This window comes from Haemorhous mexicanus, chromosome 9 (assembly GCF_027477595.1).
Source record: "Haemorhous mexicanus isolate bHaeMex1 chromosome 9, bHaeMex1.pri, whole genome shotgun sequence".
Lineage (NCBI taxonomy): Eukaryota > Metazoa > Chordata > Aves > Passeriformes > Fringillidae > Haemorhous > Haemorhous mexicanus.
The window spans coordinates 4,647,276-4,669,352 of NC_082349.1; the positions used below are offsets into that span (position 1 = coordinate 4,647,276).

At 46.0% G+C, this 22,077-nt stretch overlaps 1 protein-coding gene across 1 annotated transcript in view; it reads left to right on the top strand.

Annotated features, from left to right (window-relative positions):
- The window catches only part of PLPP3 (phospholipid phosphatase 3), a 44,729-nt gene that overhangs the window by 1,539 nt on the left and 21,113 nt on the right, over nt 1-22,077 (top strand). The gene's annotated exons all lie outside the window — the stretch shown is intronic.

Consider the following 22,077-nt stretch of genomic DNA (forward strand, 5'->3'; position numbering starts at 1 on the left):
GCAGGGGAAATCAACCGGCTTCCAACAAAGAGATTAATAACACAACAGCACGTGAGTTTAATACTCCAGACACCACAGTCTTTAAACAATTGTTTCTGCTTAGAGCCCATTTTTTAAAGACTGTCAGTTTGATTTAATTTTTTTGCAGTTTATTGATCATCTGGTGTATATTAGGGGGCACTAATACATTAGGAGGGGAGGCATGGTTTTCTCTTTATATTCCCACAAGAATAAGGGCCAGTGCAGAAAGCTTCATCTTCTCGGATCTGGAAAAAATAAAAATACTTGCTATCCCATATATGAAACTAATATAAGTAGGAACATAGCTAGTTGGACTTACCTCACTTATTTAAGTAGAAAGTCGAATTCCTAGTAAAACAGCTCCAAGGAGTCAGAACTTTTAAACTTTTAGTTACCTAAGTTTTCTTAACTTGGGGAGTTCCTGGCATGAGTAGGTGCTATTTGAATGGGGAAAGGGTTTTGCTTCCCCTTCTCTGGGCTAAGGGTCCTAAATGAAAAAGCAGTTGGTTGACATGTGTTATTCTACTTGTGCTAGTTTGGGTAAACAGGACTTATCAAGCATCTCTGGAAAGTATTGTTAGCAGGGAATGATGTGGTACAGCAAAACGGTGATTGTTGCTTTGTTTCAGGTTGCTACAGGTGGAAATCAGGAAGTGAACACCAGAGTTGGCTTGTTTTGGGGTTTTTGTTGGGGTTCTTCGTTTCTGTTTTGTTGTTGGAGTTTTTTTAAGGTGAGGAGCATTTAAATTCAAGAGCACCAGAAAGTTTAGGTCTGACTGGTCACTGGCAGGTGAAGGGCGTGGGTGGGACATGGTGAGGGAGATGATTGTGGGATGAGAGCCCATGGTGTGTGTTTGGGGATGGATAGCCCATGGTGTGTGTTTGGGGATGGGCTCTGCAAATACACCCGGACCAGGACCAGGAGTATGGGACCTGCCAGTGGATGACTGGGCATGAGCTGCTGTCAAAGCTGCCCCACTCATGGGAGGCTTGACTTGCTCTTCCCTCTGCCTTTTGCTAGAGAAGACTATGAGCTTATGGTTTGCTAGTACTTGATTGCCATTTTCTTGTTTTAAAAATCCCCAAAAAAACACTTGGAAAGTGGAAAAAGTGTGCCTTAGCTGAATCCTTCCTGTAAGAGAAAGGTGGACAGGTACAAGTTGATGGATATTTACATATCCAGTGGGGGGAAAAAAGCCCTAGGTAAGATAAGAAGGATCAGAATTGGGTGAAATGACTTCTTCTGAGGTGGAGGGACCAGCAGAGATCTAATGCTGGTGCATGTGGGCACATGGCCAGTGGCCTCCAGTGCAGTCAAAGTGAGTTACGCCTCTTGAGCAGCTGCCCAAAGACATTCAGAGAAGCAGGGAAACAGAAGGCTTTTTCTCATTTGAGGACCACTTTAGGAAATATTAAAACTGGCTGTTTGATTTGCAGAGGCCTGTGACGCTGCACTGGCTCCTGCTGCAGGTAATGCCATATTTCGGCCTTGAATTGGTTTTCTCTGAGGGGAAAATGAAAAGAGGGAACTATGGCTGGAATGTTTTTCAGAAATTACACACTCTGTGTGAGGCTGTAGATGTGTACAAACCCTTTGTTTACACACAAATTTAAACAAATTACCCAGAAGACAATTACCATAAACATCTAAGAAAGTCTGAATTAGTAAAGCGGAGCTATCAGGAGCTTCCTTCAGCTTTAATTTGGTGAGAGTAGTTAGAAAGATCCACTTTTGTCTTTCATCCTTAAGCAGTACAATGGTTATCTTTATAGCAAATGCATAAAAGGAAGATTTGTATCTTTTTCTTTCTTGGGGAGCAGAGTCACTGAGCCAGAGGCTGGTGGAGTGGGTTGGATGAAGATCCACTGCACCAAAACCTCCATTTTTCCTGCATTTCCAACTTGAGTTGAGTTGGCAGGGAGCTGGATGTTCCTGAATGACCAGCCCACTCCTCTAATGAGTGCACTTGGCACTCATAAATCCCTGGGCTCTTGCATGAACAAGAGGTTTGATCGCCGACACTGAGAACTTCCCAGAAATTCCGTGCCCGTGCTTAACTCAGTAAAAAAAGGCAGAAAAGAACTGAGTGTGCATTTATTAAAGCAGGTCATGCAAGGGGGGAAAATAACTTTCTGCATCTGCTTCCTCCTCTTGGGAAGGCTCTGTTTAGAGGATTGGAAGATGCTTCCTGAAATTGTTAGGGCCACAGGCGAGCTTGGTGGTGTGGAAGAGTCCCCGCTGCCCTGTCCCTGTCTCCTGATCACTGCAAAACATCTGAAAATGCGATGGAGGAGGTCTGGGCAGGTCTGAAGTTCCCCCTGCTGAGCTGGTTGGTGTCTTTACTTTGTAGAGCAGTGGGGAACTCTCCGAGCAGCAAAACGAGAGGCTGATGGGTGGACCTCACTCCATCCACCTTCACCTGATCATCCACAGCCCATCCCTCTGCCAGGAGTTTCCTGCACCTCCTACCTGGAGCTTGGAGTTGTTATCTAGGGAAACTGGGGTGACCCTGGCTGGGGCAGATCTCAGGGGACAACTTTCCCTGGTGCCATGGAGTTTTGCTATTCTGCAACAGCCGCCAAACCTCCTCCTGATGCAGGAGACGTGGCCAGGTGAGGAAAAGCCTCGTGCCCTGACCCTTGAGGTGAGATGTTTTGGAGCCTGGCCCCACAGATGTAGCATCTAGGGTTAAATTTACTCCTCTCAGACCTGCTCTTTTCCCTTGGCAGGGGCTCCTGGTGTTCAGCAAGCTCTGAGCAGCCACCTGTGCTCTGCTGACGGGTGCTAAGTCAAGCGTTTAATCTCGGAAGAGGGGAAGGCTGTGTCAGCAAGGGTGACAGGCCAGATGAGGGTCTTCAGTAGCTTGTATTTGTGCAGCTTGTGCAGGTAAAACAGCTTCCAAAAAGTCCTGCTTGTGCCATAAAACAGAAGGATTTCATCTGGCATACCTGCTTCTGAGGCTTGTGGAAATTTGCTTTATGGGAGCATATGTTTCAGGCTGATGGGATGTAAACTGCACATAATTTACTGCCCTTCTTCTTTTCTGCCTCTAATTTAATTTTCTCTCTTCTGTCAATCCCAGTTAATCTGTGCAACACAAGTTTTACTGCCTTGGGAAGGTTTCTTGAAGCAACAGATGGATAGACCTCTTACAACCTTAATATCTCTGCAGCTTTCTCACAAATTTGGCATCTCCTGTAGCGAGCTTGATGCTAAAATGAACTTTGAAAGTAAATGTTTATGTTAGCTGGACCTTGACATGTTTATGTAAGTGGGTATATAATCTTATAATTTGGGCTAACAGTTTAGATTACTCTTGACTTCTCTCTTCTGTGTAGAAAATTGTGTAGTCCTCCAGCTCTCAGAAGCAAAAAGGATTTCAGCTCTGCCAGGGGCCCTGTCGCTTCATCACAAAAATTGGTGCAAACAGGCCTGGGATTGTCATTGAAGTGTTAGGAGTGGGAGGAATTGGAGATGAGGGGTGAGGTTAGAGTTATTTGGATGGTGTAAAGCTGGATGTGTTGAGCTAAGCAACTTTACTTTGTTTGGGTTGGGGCTGTTGTTTTTATTTTTAGGACTGCCCCGCTGCGCAGCCCTCACTTGTCGCATGGGTGACATCGTTCTGTGCACCTGAAGAAGACACTGAGCCAGCCATTTGCCATTTCTTGTTTCCAGCAAGGGACAGCAATACCTGGCTGTACCAAACCAGCTGGACAGTCCCAACCCCTCGGTGGTGCCTTCTCCTGGCTGTGTCTCCTCTGTGTTGAGCCCACACCACATGGGAGAAGCTGTGTGGGTGGAGAGTTGTCATCATGTTTTGAGCATCCCTAGGTGGGGTTTGGTCGTTAATGTTTATGTGTCTCTCCACAACCTGTAGGATCTCCTGGTGGCAGCGAGCTCCTGGCCAGGGATGGCTGCTCTGGAGGTGCTCTGGCAAAGGCAGGTTGGCAGAAGTGTTACCTCGGCATGAGGTTGTTGTGCAGTTGGACTCTGCCAGAACTTGGGAGTTAAAGGAGCTTTTTTTTTCGAGCCTGGAAAAGCTTCTTATTGAACCAACAATCAGCACCTAAAGTGTGATACCCATCTGTTGTGCCTCCCTTGAAAGACCAAAGGAGCCAAAGATGACTAGAAGTAAAGGGGAGAGAAATATTTTGGAGGTGTTTGAAATCCACTTTTTCTGCATTTGCTTTGTGAAAACAAACAAACAAACAAAAAAGAGAACCGACCTATCAAAAAGAGATTATTAGTGACAATTATACTTGAGGTGTTAATTGCAGAGCAAGGAAATGCTGTACCTATGGCAGACTGAGTCCTCAGGGGTATAAATCTGTTGGCTTTCCTGAGTTGGTGGAACTTGGCCAGCCTGAAGATGTGTCTCCAGGAAAAGCAGAATTACGTGCATCTGCTTCATGGCCAGGAGTGCTTTGAATCCTGTGTACCTGCTGCTGAGACAGGCAGGAGATGGGAATCACAATTACAGCAGATGACATTTTTTTAATTGTCTGTTTGTAGTGAGCACGGAAAATAATATAAACATCACTCCCAGATCAAACGGATTATTTTTATACCCTTTAAATCTCCATTTAATATGCATGCCTTTCCTAGGCTGCTTTGGTCTGACTCTGTTTGTCTAGATACAGGCTGGTGGTGTCTTCTCCAGATGCAGGTACCACCCAAAAATGGTTTGCATACCACAGCTGGGGAACCTCTGGCAAACCAGGGCCCCTCTTCAGCATCTGAGATAGGCAGGGTGTTTGTGTGGCCCCATCTCTGCCTGAAATGCCTTCAAAGAGGGGGAGGCAAAGGCCCAGCTCTGCTCTGGCGGAGCAGGCTCCATCCTCCCCGTTCCCTTCATACAATGCTCCCACTTCATCCATAGTAATCCAGAAGGGACCCTTGTGGTCTCCCGGCCTGCCTGTGCCTGGAACAAGGGCCTGCCTGTTGAAGGCAGCGTGGGGAAAGGCAGCAGCCTTCAAACCCTCCTCTCCCAGCATTCGCACAGCCAGAGCTGGGAACAGCAGCTTCCCTGGCATCCCAAGGGGCTGTGTCCCAGCGGGGGAAGGAAGCAGGGAAACCCCCTCCCAGGATGTGGCTTTCCCCCCTGCCAGCTGAGGTTTTGTATGAGTATTATCATATATATATATATATATATATATATATATATATAATTTTTTTAAAAAACATTTTCTTCCTTTTTGTTGTGTCTTAGGGCCTTGTTCAGATCTTCCGATAGGTCAGGTTTCATCTTTTAAACAAACAAACAAAAAGGCTCAGAAATGAGAATGATAAAACCTCAATGGAAGAGGTGAATTAAAGTAATCCAGCGCTTATCCTGTAATTATAAAAGTCTGAAGTCAGTTTTCTGAACACTCTTCTGTGTTTCCCCCCTTGCCGGCGTGTCTGGAGGCCCAGCCTGTGGCCAGCCTTCCATCTGCTTTTCCAGACACCTCAGCTGGGTGGGTTTTGTCAAAAGCTGGGAGGAGGATGCCCTGTGTGTCACATCTCCTATGGATCAGTGGCCCCCTTTGCCAGAAGAGCATATGCATCCCTTTCAAAGCCCATCTCCGTTTCACTCTCTCCTATGGCATCCACCTTGGAGGGGCACTATCTGCTCCACAGTTTTAGAGCAGGTGGAAAGTTCCTTCGTGTGAGTCAGGTGTCTGTGGCCAGGGATGTGTTGGAGCAGCTGTTGGGAAATTGGAGAATCCCTTCTTGCCTCTTAGCTGCACGCAAGGGCTCAGTTGCAACAGTGGGATCGTGATCAGCAGAAGCTGCTCCTCCAGTTCAACCTGAGGAAGCAGAATGCCACAAAAACCAGGGAATTTGAAGTGTCTTTTTTTGGATTTTGATGCAAACAGCTTGAAAGCAAGCCTTCAGCATAAGTTTGTATGAGAGAATAAGAGAATGCATGAATGAGTTTGAAAATCAGCTTTGTCATGGCAGGTTTGGAAGTACCAGCAATTCCTATGGAACTCTATCCTTTGGAGTCAGTCACGTAAGTGGGCTTGTTTTTCACATGTGCTGGATGTTTTGGAGACAGAGGGTTGGAAACAGACTCTGCATCAAGTCAAGTTATACGCAGAACATGTAATTTAACTCCAGAGCTTGTGATGCTCTGTAAATGCCTGTGCTCTTTGTGCTGTGTATTCCTCTTCCAGCCCTGGAACAGGACTGCATCCGTGCACAGCCTTGTCTTCTCTGAGCACTTGGTGCCCTCCTTCAGGGCTAGGCTGGGGCTGCCAGCCAGAGCCCAGATGGAGCTGCAGCTGGTCTGACACTGGTGGTGACACTGACTCCATGGAGACTGCTCATAATGCTCTACTGCTCTCCCACAGTTCTGCATCCCTTGCCCAGAAAGATGTGGAAGTGTGTTTTTCATAGCACTGAGGAGCTTGAGAGGTGCCTCCAGGTTTTATGGTAAAAAACACCAGTGGGCATAGCCTGTGTTGGTTGGAAAACATGGCAGATTGAGGCTGGAGCAGTTGGCATTGCTGGGTTCATCCACAGCTTGCCCTGAACACCAAAGGTGCCTGTGGGACCAAGCTGTCCTTCACCCCTTCAGGAGCTTGCAGGTGTCAGACTGCACCTCTTGGAGCCTCATCATCTTTTCTGGATGCTGGAGAGCAGCATCTTCTTCCATGGCTTTAAAGAGAAGAAGTGAAAGTTACTGGTGAGATGTTTTGGGCAGCCATCACTGCTGAAAGAAATGATACTTCAGAGAGCTTCTGCCTCCCAGCAGTATCAGTCTGGTGCTGCACAAAAGAAGAAATTAGCTGCTTTCACCTGTAAAATCATAAAGAATGACTGCCATTTTTGGCCAGCCAGCAGTACCCCTGTGTCTGACCATGCAGGCACTGCACACAGATATTAATCACATTTCTGTTAATTGAGCATTAATATGAAGCTGAGACCTCATCACATCCTCCCAGTGCCTAGCTGCTGAATTTGAAAGCCAATGTGCCAAAAGGGGTCTGGGCTTCCTGTCTCCTTGACACTCAGCAGGTTATTTAGGACTTTTTTTGGGGGTAGTGTGTTTTGTTTTCCTTTAAGCCTGGAGGGAGCAGCCAGCCCAGCCCTGGTTATCATTCCCAGCCAGCTGACAGTGAGCTCTTTGCTCTGGTCTTTGTAGCAGCCCAGCAGCCGTGGCAACCAGTCCCACATCCCAAGCATTTTGAGGGCTTCCAAGGCTTTCCTGCAAGTCCCACCACCCTTTAAAGTGCTGTTTTTCCAAAGGGAAAGTCACACACAGCGTGGTGAAATGCTGATAAGCAGGTCTGGTCAGTAACCACTGGGTGCATTTGTGTTCTGAGTGATGCTCAGGGAGTAATTTTGGATGGCTGGCGAGCTGATGGCAGGCAGCAAAACTCCTTTGAAGTCGATAGCTGTGAATCAGTTTGGTGTTAGCAGGTTTCTGGAGCACCGCTTTGATGGCTGATCAGATGGCCCTTGCTTTTCTGGGGAGCTGCTTCTCCCTGAATTCAAGTGCTGGGCCGAGGATCCCTGTGCCAGGCTGTGCTGCACTTGGTCCTGCCCGGGCATGTCACGGGAGGTTTGTGCCTCTGGGAGTTTCTAATCTGGGGAGCCAGGGAGCAGAAGGAGCAGCATCACCTCGGCGCGTGGGCAGGCGCTGGAGCCCGGCGAGGGCACACTTTGAAGGCATTGTTTCCAGTACAGAGGCACCCAGGTGCCCAGTGGGGCTTTCAGAGCTGCTGAGGCACTTCTGAGTCCTTCCTGAACTCCCTGTTGGAGCTGCAAACTTCAGTACTTCAGTGCTTCTGCCAGGGCCCCCAAAGCATCTTGAAATCAGATCCTTGGCGACTGTGGAGGAGTCTGTGACTGCCAGGGCTTGGGCTGAATGTGTCCCTAGGACATGTGTGCACCTGTCCTGGGGCTTCCCACCTGAATTCCTGTGAAAACTTACCCAGGTGCCTCTGTTCTGGTGCTTCTGCTCTGCAGAAAAGGGAAACAACCTTGGTTTCACCCACTGCAGCAGGAGCTGGCTTGTCCTTTCCCAGAAAAAGAGCTGGAGTTTTTCAGGTTAAGGACATGGAGGAAAAGATGCACTAAGGCATCTGCCAGTTGAAAATACATTACAAAAATGGATGATTCTCAAAGGGAAGGGCTTGGAGGGGCTTTTATCCTACTCACACTTGCCAGGCTGAGAGAAAGTTCCCTTTGCTGCCTGACCACAAGAGGCTGTGCTTTTCGTAGAGGACTCAGGGTTTTTTTTTTTTTTTCTTTTTTTATTTTCTTATTAACTTTCATAAAAATTTGCAGCATCAGTTACTATTCCCTCAGATAATCCCATTTTTTTCCCCACATAATCTGGACCAGATATTTTTTCATCTAGCCCTCCTGGTTTCTTGACCATCCCTGCAGCTTTAGCATGCAGCTGTCATTCTGCTGCAGCTCCCACAAAGCGGCTGAAAACCAAGGTAACAGCAACATTTTGAGTGAAGGGGATGAAATGTGGGATAGGTTCAGCGTATTTCTTTGTCATTGTTGGAGTCCTATTCAGTCTGGAACTGAATAGGAGGCTGATTAGCATGTGGAAGCATTTCTAAAGCATTGGGCTGTGAGGGTTGGGTGGTTTGGTTTTTTTTTTTTTCCTTAAAGGAGAAGTTTTGTGGCATTTCTTTTTTCTGACTGAGCTGGTATGAATCTTTGTCAAATGCAAAACCCATGGAAAAGCCGGATAGCATTTTGGAGAAAGCCTGTTTTAATAAATCACCATGGGCATAAAGAAGTTTTCCCGTGTGTAAAACTCTCAGAGCCAGTGCAGAATCTAGGCATGCAGCATGTTTGAAATTGCCAGACAAGTGGGATAGTGTTTGGGATACACCAGGATTGTGGATATAACAACAGCTACTTTGCTTTTGCTCTTGCTGAAGTTTTCTGCCACAAGTGGGTATTGGGTCCACAGCCTGAAAATCCACCTGCTTAAATCTCAGGGTTTTGCTTTCACAGGGAAAGATGTAACACTGAGGTAAAATAAAGCTGCCTGCAAGTGAAAAACATCTTCTTCCCCCGTGAAATTGCTTTAAGTCCTGGGCCTGAGGCTGGTTTTGGAGAAGAGGGCTTTCCCTTTAGTGTCAGGGTGAGGTGTTGGGCTGATACTCTCATTAACACTCCCTTGCTGCAAGATCTGCTGTGTTTTCTCTGAGGGGTGAAATTACCCCCTTGGTGCTGTTTGTGGGTCTCAGCTGGGTCAGTGCAGGAGCAGAGGTCCTGCCCTGGGAGCACCATATCCCTGCCTTTTCTGGGAACGTGGGATTTTGGGGGTTTGCCAGTCCCAAGGGACATAGGAGACCCCCCATTGCCTGTCTGTATGGATGTAGCAGAGCTGTGCCCTGAGCTTGCAGTGCAAGAAGATGCATTTTATTTCTGTGTACGCTGAGTATTTTATTTCTGTGTGTGGTGGGTGATGGACATGAGGTCTCAGTGAGGGCCTCAGGGAGTGATGGCCTCGGGCCTGTATGAAAGCTCACAGCAGTACTTGGAGTCAGACCCTCTTGGTGATGTGTGCATGGTCCAGACCTCGTGCCTGGGTTTCTGTGATTTCTTTGATTCCTTTGAAACCAGCCTTGTCTGGTTTCCTTTCAGTTACAGTGCTTTAAGAAAGACAAAACAGTCAGCTCACTGTTGTGCCTCAGTGTCACACAATGGAAGGGTTTGGGTGGGAAGGGACCTTAAAACTCATCTTGTTCCAACCCCCTGCCGTGGCCAGGGGCACCTTCCACTCTCCCAGGTTTCTCCAAGCCCTTTCCAACCTGGCCTTGAACACTTCCAGGGATGGAGCAGCCACATCTTCCCTGGGCAGCCTGTGGCAGGGCCTCACCACCCTCTGAGTAACGCCAGCTATTGAAGGCTGATTAAAGCTATTGTTTAATTAAGGAGAACTCAGCTCCTCTGCTCACAATCCATGATTAAAGGATCTTTTGAAGTAATTCTGATGCACTTTCTCCTTCCCTGCCTTTCTCTCCTTCTCCGTGGGGAGAGTTCCTGGTGCTGAGGGTGCCCGGCCGGGCGGGCCGCGCGCTGCTGCGGCACCGCGAACCTGCTGGCAGAGCTGCCTGCTGCCAAAGGCATCCCAGCCCTCGAAAGCCCTGCAGAGGGGTGGAAGGGAGTTCAATCTCAGGATACGCTGATTTGGAAAGAGAGTCCAAACAAAGAGGCTTTTCAGCAGAGGCTGAGGCTTGGCTTCTCTCAGGGGCAGTTTGGGCTTGGGGAAGCATCCGGGAGGCGGCGAGCGGAGCAGGAGTACATGAGCTGGATGCTGCGTGGTGTAAGGTTTCCCAGCACAGCCTGGTTTTGTGTTACAGGCTGGGGAACTGGCTCTAAGCTCTCCTCTCCTTTCTTTTCCTTTTTATTTTCCACCCCCTTTCTTTTATTTCTGTTGGAAACAAAGGAGAGGTTTAGGGGTTTTTTTGTTGTTGTTGTGTTTTTTTTAATAAAGGTTCCCATCCCCTGCAGGTTTGGCGGTGCCTTTCGCTGTTGATGCTGGAGGGGGACCCGCTGGTGACTGTGACCTGGAGAAACCCTTTGCAGGGTCCCACGCAGGCCTCCCAGGGATGTTTTATTTTGCTCAGAAAGCTCAGCCCTCTCAGGGGCTCGCTGAGGGCACTCTGGCAGGAGCTGGCGTTCCTGAGGGGACAGACACCTTGTAAAGAAGTTCTGGCTCAGATAAGAGCCAAATGGAGGTGGATGCTGGGGCACCTTCTTTGCAGCAGGAGGGATGCAAAGTGGAGGGGGTGTCTGCCAGGCCCCCCGTTCCCACGGCAGCCCTGTCCCTCTCTGTGACACCTCTGGTGCCACCACGTTCCCGTGAGGTGCCAGGAAGAGCCGAGTGGGGAGGAGGTGCTACCAACCATCCCAACCAACCAGTTGGGGTTTTTTATAGGCACCAGATGGTTTTAATAGAGGAAAGCTGAACTTCTTATGACCCTTCCCCACAGACGTTGTTTGTTGTTTTGTAATTGTGGCCAGGACAAAACCCTATTCCAGAACCTGCAGTGAATCGAGAGCCTTCTTCTCCATCCCACCATAAACCCCCCACTGTCCCCACACTCCTCTGCCTGCCCTGACTCCAAATGATCCAGGGGAAGCTGCTGGGCATGGAAAACTTGAGGCTTTCCACTGATCCCTGGCTAAAGAGATTAGCAAGAGAAGAAACCGAAACATCTAAAAGCAAAGCACAAGGAAGCAATAAAATGTCAGGCCATGTTTTCCCTGCTGGTTGATTAAAAATTCTCCTGATAAGCAGGAAAGCTTTCATGGCTGGACAAGACCTGTATCGTGTCAAATGCAGTGAAAGGTTTATTGGAGAAGGATAAAGTGGTGCGAGCGTTGGGTTGTACTTGCAGCCCTCCTGGAATTGTTATCCCCCAGGGCTGAGGAGCAGTCTTTTTTGGAAAAGAAAAAGTCAAGCAGAGGGAGATGAGGCCGTGCTCCCCATGGGAAAACCATCAGCAGGGGCAAACCAGTGAGCTCGGAGACCTGTGCCCAGCCAATGCCAAGATGCTCCACTGGGCCCATGGTTTCCCTCTAGCCTGAGAAATCTTGGGATCAAACATAAGACAGGAATGACAAAACAGGAAAACAAAAGGCTCACTTCCATGCTGTTGTGTTTGACTTCCCAAGGTTTTAATTGCCAAGGGCTGCATGGGGAGCCAGCTGGCTGCAAAGTGATGCAGATCTCCAGTAAGAGAGGCAAAGGGATGCAGATTTCAAGTAAGAGAAGAAAGGCTCCTTTTTGTTGTGGGTTTTTTTTTTTAATCTTTTGTCAGAGAAACTAACAACTGTTATGTTTTCCTACAGGAGATGCAGTTTTGTGTACATTTCCCCTTCAAAAAGTAAATTATCACTTTTAGTTACCTGCTTCCTCAGCTCCCCCAGCTGCTCCTGAAGCTTCTGCTGTTATTGTTTTGCTGCCTGTAGGAGTAAGAGGGTGCAAGCAGCAGGAAAGCCAAGTATAGAGTGCAAAGGGTGCCTCAATTTTATAGTTTTCCTCCTTGGAGCAGAAAAACCTCTGCTTTTTACAAAGGGAAAACACAGTAGGTGATTTAACTTGCAAGCCCTTGGCCCATGGTCCAAGAGATGTGCATTTCCCTGCAGATGTGGTTCACAGTGTCAGCAGGATCCGGCCCACCAGTGTGTGGCCCTGGGAACAGGCTGGACAATCCCAATTTTACTGCCAAAACCTTGTTTTTATATGATAACTTGGAAAGAGGGGAAAAAAGGCCAGCTTAAAGTAATAATAATAATAATAATAATATTAATAAAAAAGCATGGGCTATTTGGCACGCCGGGTGTATAAATCTCGACATTAGCTACCTGTGAATCATCCAGCAGCACGTTAATTGGTACCCCTCAGTAGATGAGGATTTGGCACCAGGTCTGCATGTAATTACAAGCCACACACAGAAGGACACAGGCAGCTAATGAACTCCTGCCAAACTCCAGCTCCGCTCCTGTGGCTTTTGAAGCCCACTGGTCTTTCAGCGTTTTGTATGGTAAGCACTGAAAGGCATCAAATCACTCCTTTGACAGTGTTTAGAAAGGGTTGGTTTGTTGAATAACCCAGTCCCTCCAAAGTCCCAAATCTGAGAACTGGAGCATCTATAGGCTCCTTTCTCAACAGAGAAGTAAATAGGCTGGAAATAGAGGACACCCCTGAGGAGCTCCTGCCTTGCTGACAGGAGCCAGAGGGCTCTGGTTGCCACGATGGGCTGCAAGAAAAGAAACTATTTCCACTTAAAAAATACTTCAAAACAATCCCAGCAATGGGATGCTTTTTGTTCCCAAGCCCTGTTGTCTCGAACTGAGGCTGTGCACAGCATCTCTCATGGGTTTGCACATGCTCTGGAGTTCTGAGTGAGGTGGTAAAAAGGAGTTTTGGTGGGTTTCTGCCCTATTGGGAGGGCAGGTTTTCGTGGGGCTGGGTTTGGAAGGTCATGGTGCTTTTTCATGGATGTTTTGTTGCTGGGATGGGATTTGAGCCTGAGCCCTTCTCCTTCTCTTTTCATGTCTGAGGTGACAAAGGGAGTAGTTGTTGAGATAAAAACAATTTCCATGAAAACCTGCGATTTTCAGGCAAACATACCAGGCGGGTTTCATGGCAGTACCATGGTGAGGAGGAATAATGCAGCTTGGCACGAAGCCCTTCCAAATAAAAAAAAAGGGGGGAGGAGAGGAAACAGAAGAGCCTTTGTCAAAATTAACTGCAATAAAGAAAAAGGGACTCTTATTCCCTTGGGCTTCTTTAACCTTCTTTCCTCAATTTATTCACACGTTCCTTGACAGTAGGGCACAGCATTGTTGCAGGAGACTGGAAATGGAAATTGGGAGTTGTCCATTTTTGGTTTTAAAAGGCATGGTACATGTTGTGTCCCTTGAGTCAGTGTGAATAGAGCTTTGGCCCTCTCCTGTGCCATTCAGATGTGGCCCAGTTCATCCTGTTCCTTAAAGAAATAGGGTTATGGGATGTCACCTGGCTGCAAAATGCAGCTGTTATGGGCAGGTGCATGGGAAAGGGGCTGAGGTGACAAGGTGGCTGTGCCCACTGTGCTTGGGCCCTGTGCTTGCAGAACAGTGGGTGGTGAAGTTTTCAGTGTTACACTGGATTTGCAGAATTTTCAGTTTCTTAGAGGGATAAAAGCACCCAGAAGTCTGAGATGGTGTGTGGCGCAGAACCATGCTGTCCCAAAAAATTCTGTTTGGCTTTCAGGGGCACAAATAATTCACAGGGGCAGGTGGGCAGGGTAGGTAAGTCCTTGTGTGCAGCACGGGGTGGACACCTCTGTCACTGCAGGTGATGTCTTGCCTCCAAAATACTCCATTCCCAGCTGCTTTCCATCAAAACTTCTGTGGGCAGGGAGGTTCCTTGGTCAGCATGGCCAAGGCAGCAGTTGGCATGTCTCCTCCTTCCCCTGCAAAGTCTCCTTTCCCTGTAATAGAAAGCTATTTTAATTAGGACCATGGTTTTTATTTATTTTTTTAATATTACCAGCACAGTCTCAGATATATCACATATTGCTACACATTAGGATGCCACTCCGTGCAGTCAAAATACAGAGGAACAAGAAGAATGGTAATATTACACTTTTTTAACCCATTGATAAATAGGCAAAGCCTTTCAGAGCTCTGCTCTGGGGACCACCAAGATCAACCCCCATCACTTTAAGGGCCTTTGGATCACTTCCACCCACGTCTCTCTGCCTTTCAGCACTCTGGGCCGTGCTTTATGTCCTGGAAACTCTACCAAATCGCGACTACCGAGGGGGAAAAGCTTCATTTCCAGTTAATCAAGGGAGTTGTGTAATACCATTTTCTCCTGGGGAACTTCCAGAAAAAAGAAAGGAGGAGAGGAAGGGGGGGCAGAGAGGGGAGCATTACATAAAGCAAGTATATTAAGAGGAAATAAATTATGAATTAAAAGTGATTAGTGAACTTTTAAGGAAGAGGTCAGAAGTGCTTTTTGGAATACAAACTTTTTAAGCTTCCAGTGCTTGTATTGGGTTACAGAGTTATAACCCGGCCTTATTTGTGCAGGTGGCTGCTGCTTCAAATCCGAAGAAGGATTTTGCATTTACAATAGGTACATTGACAGAACTGGGTCAAAAAGCTACTGGTGGCAGGCTCAGGGCTATGGCCAGGGGCTCTGCTGCCTCCTGCACAGGGCCAGCTGCTCCCAAAAACATGCTTAATTACAGTGGCACTGCCTGGCCATGGTGCTCAGAAGGATGTTTAGGAAGTTCAGTGATGAAGTTTGATGAATTTTTATTTAAGAGACTGAATGTTAACTAGGTAAACTGGCTTTATTTTGCTTCATATGGTTTGTGTCTTTACTGAGTTAAAAATAACACACTTTTGTTGGCTGCATTGCACTGGCTACAGTTTATATTTCTACCTGTTCTTGGTTTGGTTTGGGGTGTCTGTGCAAAGAGGAGGAGCCAGGGCTTCTGTGTGGAGGTGTTTGAGGGCAAGGAGCTGAGATAAGGAATTTTATGGATTAAAACAGCACCTACATCTCACAAAATTTTCCTTTTGAGTAGAGGGTGATGAGTTGGTTGGATGGGGCCCTGAGCAACCTGATCTAGTGGGTGTCATCCCTGTGCATAAGTTGCAACTAGGTGATTTCTAAGGTTCCTTCAAACCCAATCTTTTCTATCATTCTGTGATTCTATATGAGCAGAACAGAGTTGGGATTACATGGGGAAATACTAGCATTCACCCAGCTAGTGGGATGACAGGGACAAAGGGGTGCAACTGTTTTGCTCAGCCACCGGTTTGGCAGAAATCCCTTAGATTCCCCCCAAAAGAAAGGGGGTGTTGAGTGTTGCTGGGGCTGGGCAGTGGCCTGAGCCCTTTCTCGAAGGAGAACCCAGAGGAGTGGTGGTGAGAGGCTCGTTCCAAACCCTGCTGACCAGCAGAGCAAGCCCTGCTCTCTCCATTTGTTATTGGAAGCATCACAGTCACCACAGTGTGTTTTTCACACCAGCTGTTGGCCTTTGCAGAGTTCACAGGCACGTCTTTATTTTTTTTTAAGTTTTTCCCCCCTCTTCAAGCTGGGTCATTCTAGGTCAGGCTTGTCATATCTGTGAGACTTCCAAAGCACATGGATGTGCAGAGGTGCCTCAAAAGGTGTTGACACTTGGGGGTTTTCATGGGTGTTGCATTTTATCCCTTGCTGTAGACAATAGGAAATGATGGCTTTGTTTCCATCAAGTTTGGCTGGAGCTGGCTCTGGATTCCTCTTAGTAATGTCTTGTATATTCACCCTCTCCAGATTTGCTGTTTCCATCTTGTTCATCTGGAGCTGGCTCTGAATTTCTGTTGGTAATGTCTTTTATATTCACCCAATCCAAATTTGCTGGTTGGCCAGTCTGGTTTAAATCTGTTTTACCCCACAAATGCAGAATTTTTTAAGGAGCTACATATTGTGGCTTGGATAGGACTGTTTGTTCTTATTAATGCGTTCCGAGGAATTGAAAATAAATGTGCACTTTAATATAAAGGTTTTTTTAATGCATCAGCTCACGCCAAACTCCCATGAAGAACAACTTAAAACTCTTTATAGAATTCCCTTCTCTTTCTTCCGCTGTATGTGGTCCTTATCTTTGAAAATAAGTGACAGCTACTTGCTAAAAGCACTTTTTCTCCCAGAAAAAAAACAATGGCAGCATTCCTGTTGATCTGGAGCTCTTGGAGCGTGAGGCTGACACATTGTGCTCCCTCCATATGAGGAAGTATTTCTACTCCTGGTTTCAAATCCTGAGGAATTTGCAGTGCAAGAGGATAATTTGGCATTTGGCTTAAAGTATTTGTGTGACCAAGAGCCTTTTTATAATGATATTCTCCCATGATGGCTGGGTTAATAAATATGCCCCAGGCTGCACAAGGGGGTATTAACCACAAAGGATGGATGTCATGGAATCATGGAATGATTTGGGTTGGAAGGGACTTTAAAGCTTGTCTTTTTCATGAACAGGGACACTTTCCACTAGACCAGGTTGCTCAAAGTCCCATCCAACCTGGCCTTGAACATTTCCAAGGATGGGTTTGGACAGCAGGTAGAGACTCCTGGCACTTTTGACACCACCTTTGGTACCTTTTTAAGGCACTTCTCAAATACCACTGCAGCCTGGGGTCATCAGTGTTACATGGTTGTCCATATAGAAAATAAATATTTTTGCTTTCTTCTTGTTTGCTATTGCACTAACAGGCATGAGAAGATGTTTTGCCCAGTGCTCCTGATTATCCAGTTCTCACTAAAAACAAAGAAAGAAACCCCAAAAAAAGTAAGAATCCAGAAAATACCATCTAAATAAAAATGAACCTATGTCTACCACTAGGAAGTCTTTTGTAATCTGTAACATCTGGTGGACCTAAAATGTTGAGGTTTGCTTTGAAGTTCCTACAATTTAGCTGAAAAATAACAATAATAAAATGGACAACAGAAATGCCACTCTCTACATAGGAAGGATGCCAGAGAAATTAATATAGATGGGGCAAATGTTCATGAGAGTTACATGAACAAACCTACAGTAAGTAGAAAATTACCTGATTTTAAATTTTTATTTATTTTTCTTTTCCTTTTCTTTTTTCTATTTTTGGAAAGCAACCCATTGTGCCCAAGAACTTTTCCAAACAGGTCAAATCAGAGAAATGCAATATATACTGATCCTTGTTTATAGGTTCTTTAGTATTCTAAAGCAGGTACCTGTTTTACCATAAAGTCTAGGGTTTGTTTGTGTGGAGAATTTTCTCTCCTCATGTGTCAGCTGAGAGTAGTGGAACTGTAATCGAGCTGAATGGGAATCTGTTTTGCAAACAAAAATATTAGATATGTTTCCAAAATACAGGCAGATGTGCAGATCAGTCTGCTGGACTGCTGGAATCAAGGTGAAGAACAATTAAGACTTTGCAGGTCGTAAAATAGCAGAGCTGATGGTTAGCCCAGTTGTCTCCTTGTCCTAGTGAATATGTGGTCTCAAATATCCAGATTCAGTCAAAAAACATAGGGATGGAAGCACATCACTGATGCTTTCAAGACCTTTAAAAATCTGAATTTATTAGCTTGATCCAGTCTGCAGTAGGATCCTTATTTTGGCTGATACTGGGCTGCAGATCTGGTCCCTTGAGATTATTTTTTTAGCTGACCACACTTCTCCCATTCCTTCACATAGACCCACTGCTGGTGCAGAGCTGGCTTTTGTTTTGATTGACAGCACATGCCTGATGCAGCAGAAATGTGGAAATACTTCGATTTGTTGGGTTATTAACTTTTATTTATGTATTTATATATACATTTATACATGTGCAGCATAAGTTGGCTTCAAGAGTTGATCGCTCTCTCAGCAGTTGCCAAGCCTGGCCTTGCAGTGCTGCAGTTCTTCTCTCAGAGTTTTGGGAAGCCAACTTTTAAAGCCCCAATAAAAGCCCACCATAGGCTAATCTAGTTTATATGCATTTTAAATATGTACAAATATTGTAAACCAAATAAGGTTTATATGTACCCAAGATCAGCCACTAAGTACTTCAAATAGATAGCCTGTCTCTTGTAGGTACTCAAATATTTACAGTGTGACTTGAGTAAGGAATTAGATACTCCACTCAACCCTGCCAAATTAATTAATGGTCTTTTTCACTTATTTAGGTAGATGTCTGATCTAGTGAAACCCTAAGAACACCCACAGCTGCCTGGATAGTGGCAGGCAAAAGCATCATGGAATACTTGTTAGAAATTACCGTTGCTTTGTTGAGATAGCCAGCAACATCCCACTGACCTGCAGGGTTAAAGAACAAAGATTTAACCGGAAAAAAACCCTAAACCCCATCAAAACCAGACATTTGTAAAGGAGAAGGTGGTGATGGTGCTTAATTTGGTGCAAAGGTGAAGGCTGGGCTGGGAAGATGAGAGTGCCCTGGGTGGGTCAGTGCACAAATGCCTCTTGCCTTCCTCTCCTTCCACTTTTTGATGAGTGGCCAATGAAAGCTTATCCCCTTTTAAATTTTTTTTTCCTCCTACTAAATCTGCACAAGTGCTAACTTTTCAAAGACTCTGAGATTCAAAGTGCTGTACCAACACAGAGCCCTTTTTTCTCCTGCCTTTGATTTTTATGCACATTTCAAGCTGGTCAGAGAGTACACGGGGGTTTTGTTTAGGCTTGGTGCTGGGGTTTTAGCTTTCAAGCTGCCAGCCTTCCCAGGATTATTGCCTATTAACTGCCTCTTCATAAAGGTGCTGACCAAAGAAAGGAATATTTTTTCCTTGGTGCTAGACTTCCAAACTCGGTTGGCTTTATTAAATGGAAAGACAAATAAATTTAAACCCTGCTATGAAATACCTTAGCACAGGACACCAGCAGTTAGAGGTCACCAAGTCACTTGGACTTCCTCCCAACAAAAGCAACATCATTTTTCAATGTCCAGCCCCACAGCATCCCGCAGTGCCTCACACAATTCCTTAGTGTCCACACCTGCTCCGTGCCACTCGGAGCAGGGCTGAGCCTGTTTGGATGGGGCAAGATCAGTCCCCAAGAGAATTCTGTTATGGTTTGGAGCCATGTTTGATCTCTTGCAGCAGAGCTGGATGAAAGCTTGTGCTTGGGATTTCCTTGTTCTGTTATTAAAGCAAAAAATCCCCGTTGTACGAGGAGAAGAAACTTTCCTTCACCTTGTGGAGGATGTTACAGGTCAGAGAAGGGAATTTCAGCACTATTTACTTTTATTGCATTGGAAGAAGCGAATCCCTTTGTTTTATGCTTTAGTTTCCCATGAGATGGGGATAGCAGCCCTTCTCTGGTTTCACAGCTCTGTTTAGATGTGCCAGCGTTGTGTTCATGCTTTAGGACATGGTCCACAGGCTTCTGTGTCATTTCTCAGCATGGAAATACTGGTATAAAGGAGGATGTGAGGCCCTCCTGCAGCATTCCTAGAGATTTTGCAGTTGGTCTGCACATGACAGAATGATCAGACCGTACCATTTTTGGAGAAAAGTGAACATCCCCAAAATCAGTGTAATTTTTCTGCCTGCCCTGTACATCTGTCATTCACCTCAGTGCAAGTCACTGTCTTGTGAAGTGAACCTCTTGTATCCTCAGTAGTTTGGTACCATGTGTTGGGATGGGAAGTGGTGGAGGTTGAAGACTCAACACCTTTATGGGGTTCAGCTGTTCAATCTGTAGATCTGCAGCCAGGGATTATACACGCTGTAAGTTCCCTGTTAAAATGCTGACTCAGAGAGGCAGACTGGGGCAGGAGAGGTGATGAGGACAGATGTTCCATCCTCACAGTACAGCCCTACTCTGCTTGCCTTCCCTTTCCAAGGTGTGTGGGCTGTAAGCCTCACTTCTGGATCCTTTTGCCTCAGGCAGATCTCAGAGTGTGAATAATGTCTCTGTGGTGTTTTGTTTGAGGCATCCCAAAGGCATCTCTCCCTGTGTTTAATTTTCTGTCTTCTTCCAGTCTTTCCTCTGTAGTGTTTTTTCTGCAAAGCCCATGCTCTGCCAGCCTTTTGGCACCACTACAGGTTTCTCCATGCTGGAACCCCCTTGGCAAAAAAAATGTGGGTGGTGTCCCTCAGCCAGTCTATCCTCCAAGAAATAACCTTGTGGAAGAAGAGCCATCTTGAGCACAGTTTATTGTTGCCATGGGCTGGGGTCTTCCGTTCCTTGGGTGAAAGAGCAGCCTCTCACCCAGCCCTCAAAATCAAAGGCATGTTATGTCTTCTGAGTAATATTCACTCAGTTATAGGGAGTATGTTTATGTTTCTCATGTTAAAAAAAGGAGAGGGGAAGGCAAAAAAAAAAAAAGGGAATCTGAGGTTAGTGTTTTGCTGGAAAAATATCAAGACTTGATTGGCAATATCCCACTAAACCACAAGTTTGTAGGAGAGAAAACAAACCCATTGGATTTTCCAAACTATGCCTATGTGCTTTATGAAAACGTGTCCCATATAGGTCACTTACACTCTTATTATAGCTGTGGCAAGTGTACATATAATTGAAACATGGAAATACTACCCCAAGCTGCTCAATGAATGAAGGAGAAACAAATCTTTATTATTCCTGGGTTCACAGAATATATAGGAACACTATTGTCTTTTTTTTTTTTTTTATGTATTTTTTTTAATTTTTTTTTTTTTTTAGGGCTGGTTTTAGCTTTCAGATGTATTTTATTGTCTGTGGGAACATGTGTTTTACAGACCTGTCATGTGAAAGCCATTAGCAAGAGGAACTGGAGGAGTAACAATGAGCCACGTAACCGTGGTGTGTCTGCTCCCCGAGTTCAGCCCCGCGCGCACGGAGCCGGATCGCGCCCGGCGATGTTAGCGCTTCTCCCCTGCCATTCCTCACCAGGAAACCTAAGGATTTTTTAAGTGGCCCATTAAAACAGGATTGCTGGCATCACAGGCAGGCTTCTGGGGCCGAGCTGACTGGGCATCAAAACAGTTAAATAGTGGAATGAAGATCAGCTGGATTCACGCAAGATGTCCGGTTTTGTTTACCAAATCTGAGCTGGGCGGGCAGTTCTGGAGCTGTTCCTTGCTGGTTCACACACGTGGGGGAAACTGTCCCTCCTTGCCAAGCAGCTCAGGGCCCAGAACTTAAAATTAACCCATTTCCAGAGTTTTTGAGAGGATCTGAAAGGGGCCCTGAGCAGTGGCCTCGACCTCTATGGAGTACCTGAAAATTTCACTTGAGTATGTGTTGTCCCTGCTCACAGGCAATGGAGTTTTTTCTTAAGACTAACAAAACCCTGTAGTAATCCTGGCTTAGGCAAACCCATTAACATATAGGAAAAGCAGCCAAAGTGGATTGCGCAAAGTGAAATCCAGAGAGTGGTTCATGTGGAGAACATGGGGAGCATTATTTTGGTGACATTTCTGAATAACATGCATGGTGCCCTTGCTAATCACATCTAGCAGATGGTGCTCACTACAAATGTGCTGTGGACAGCTTTGGGTCAGACCCAACAGCGCTTCATTTTTTATTTATTATTTTTATTCATTTTAGAAGGAAAAACTCTCTGATGTCTTTGACTGCTAGCTGTGTAAACAAACCCACAGATACTTAAGCAAGTTAGTGGTCGACAAGTATTCCCTAATGCCTTCTGTAGGATCTGGGTGTGAGACCTGTTGTCTTGGCCCAAGGACAGCTGGAACCACTGTGCATTTGTTTTTCCCCTTACCTGGGTTTCGCTCTGCAAGTGGGAGGAGGGTTTCCTGTACCTTGTGGCTTGCGATTTACTCTGAACATGGGTTTCAGGGAATTTGGGGCTTGGTTTTGTGGGGATGTAGTGCTCCTCTCAATGATGGGCTTAACAGCAAAGATGGATGGGGAAACTGAGGCAAAGGGAAGGAGGCTGTCCTGCCCAAGGTGACATTGTGGTTGGGATACACACCTTCTAAGTTTGAGGCTGTGCTGTATTTATCTGAAAAACATAAAAAAATACGGAGTTATGGATGTGCCACAATTTCCACGTGTGCCCCCAATACTGTGTGTCCTGACCCATGTCTTGAGCAGATCTGCTTCCTGCCTGGTGCAAAGATC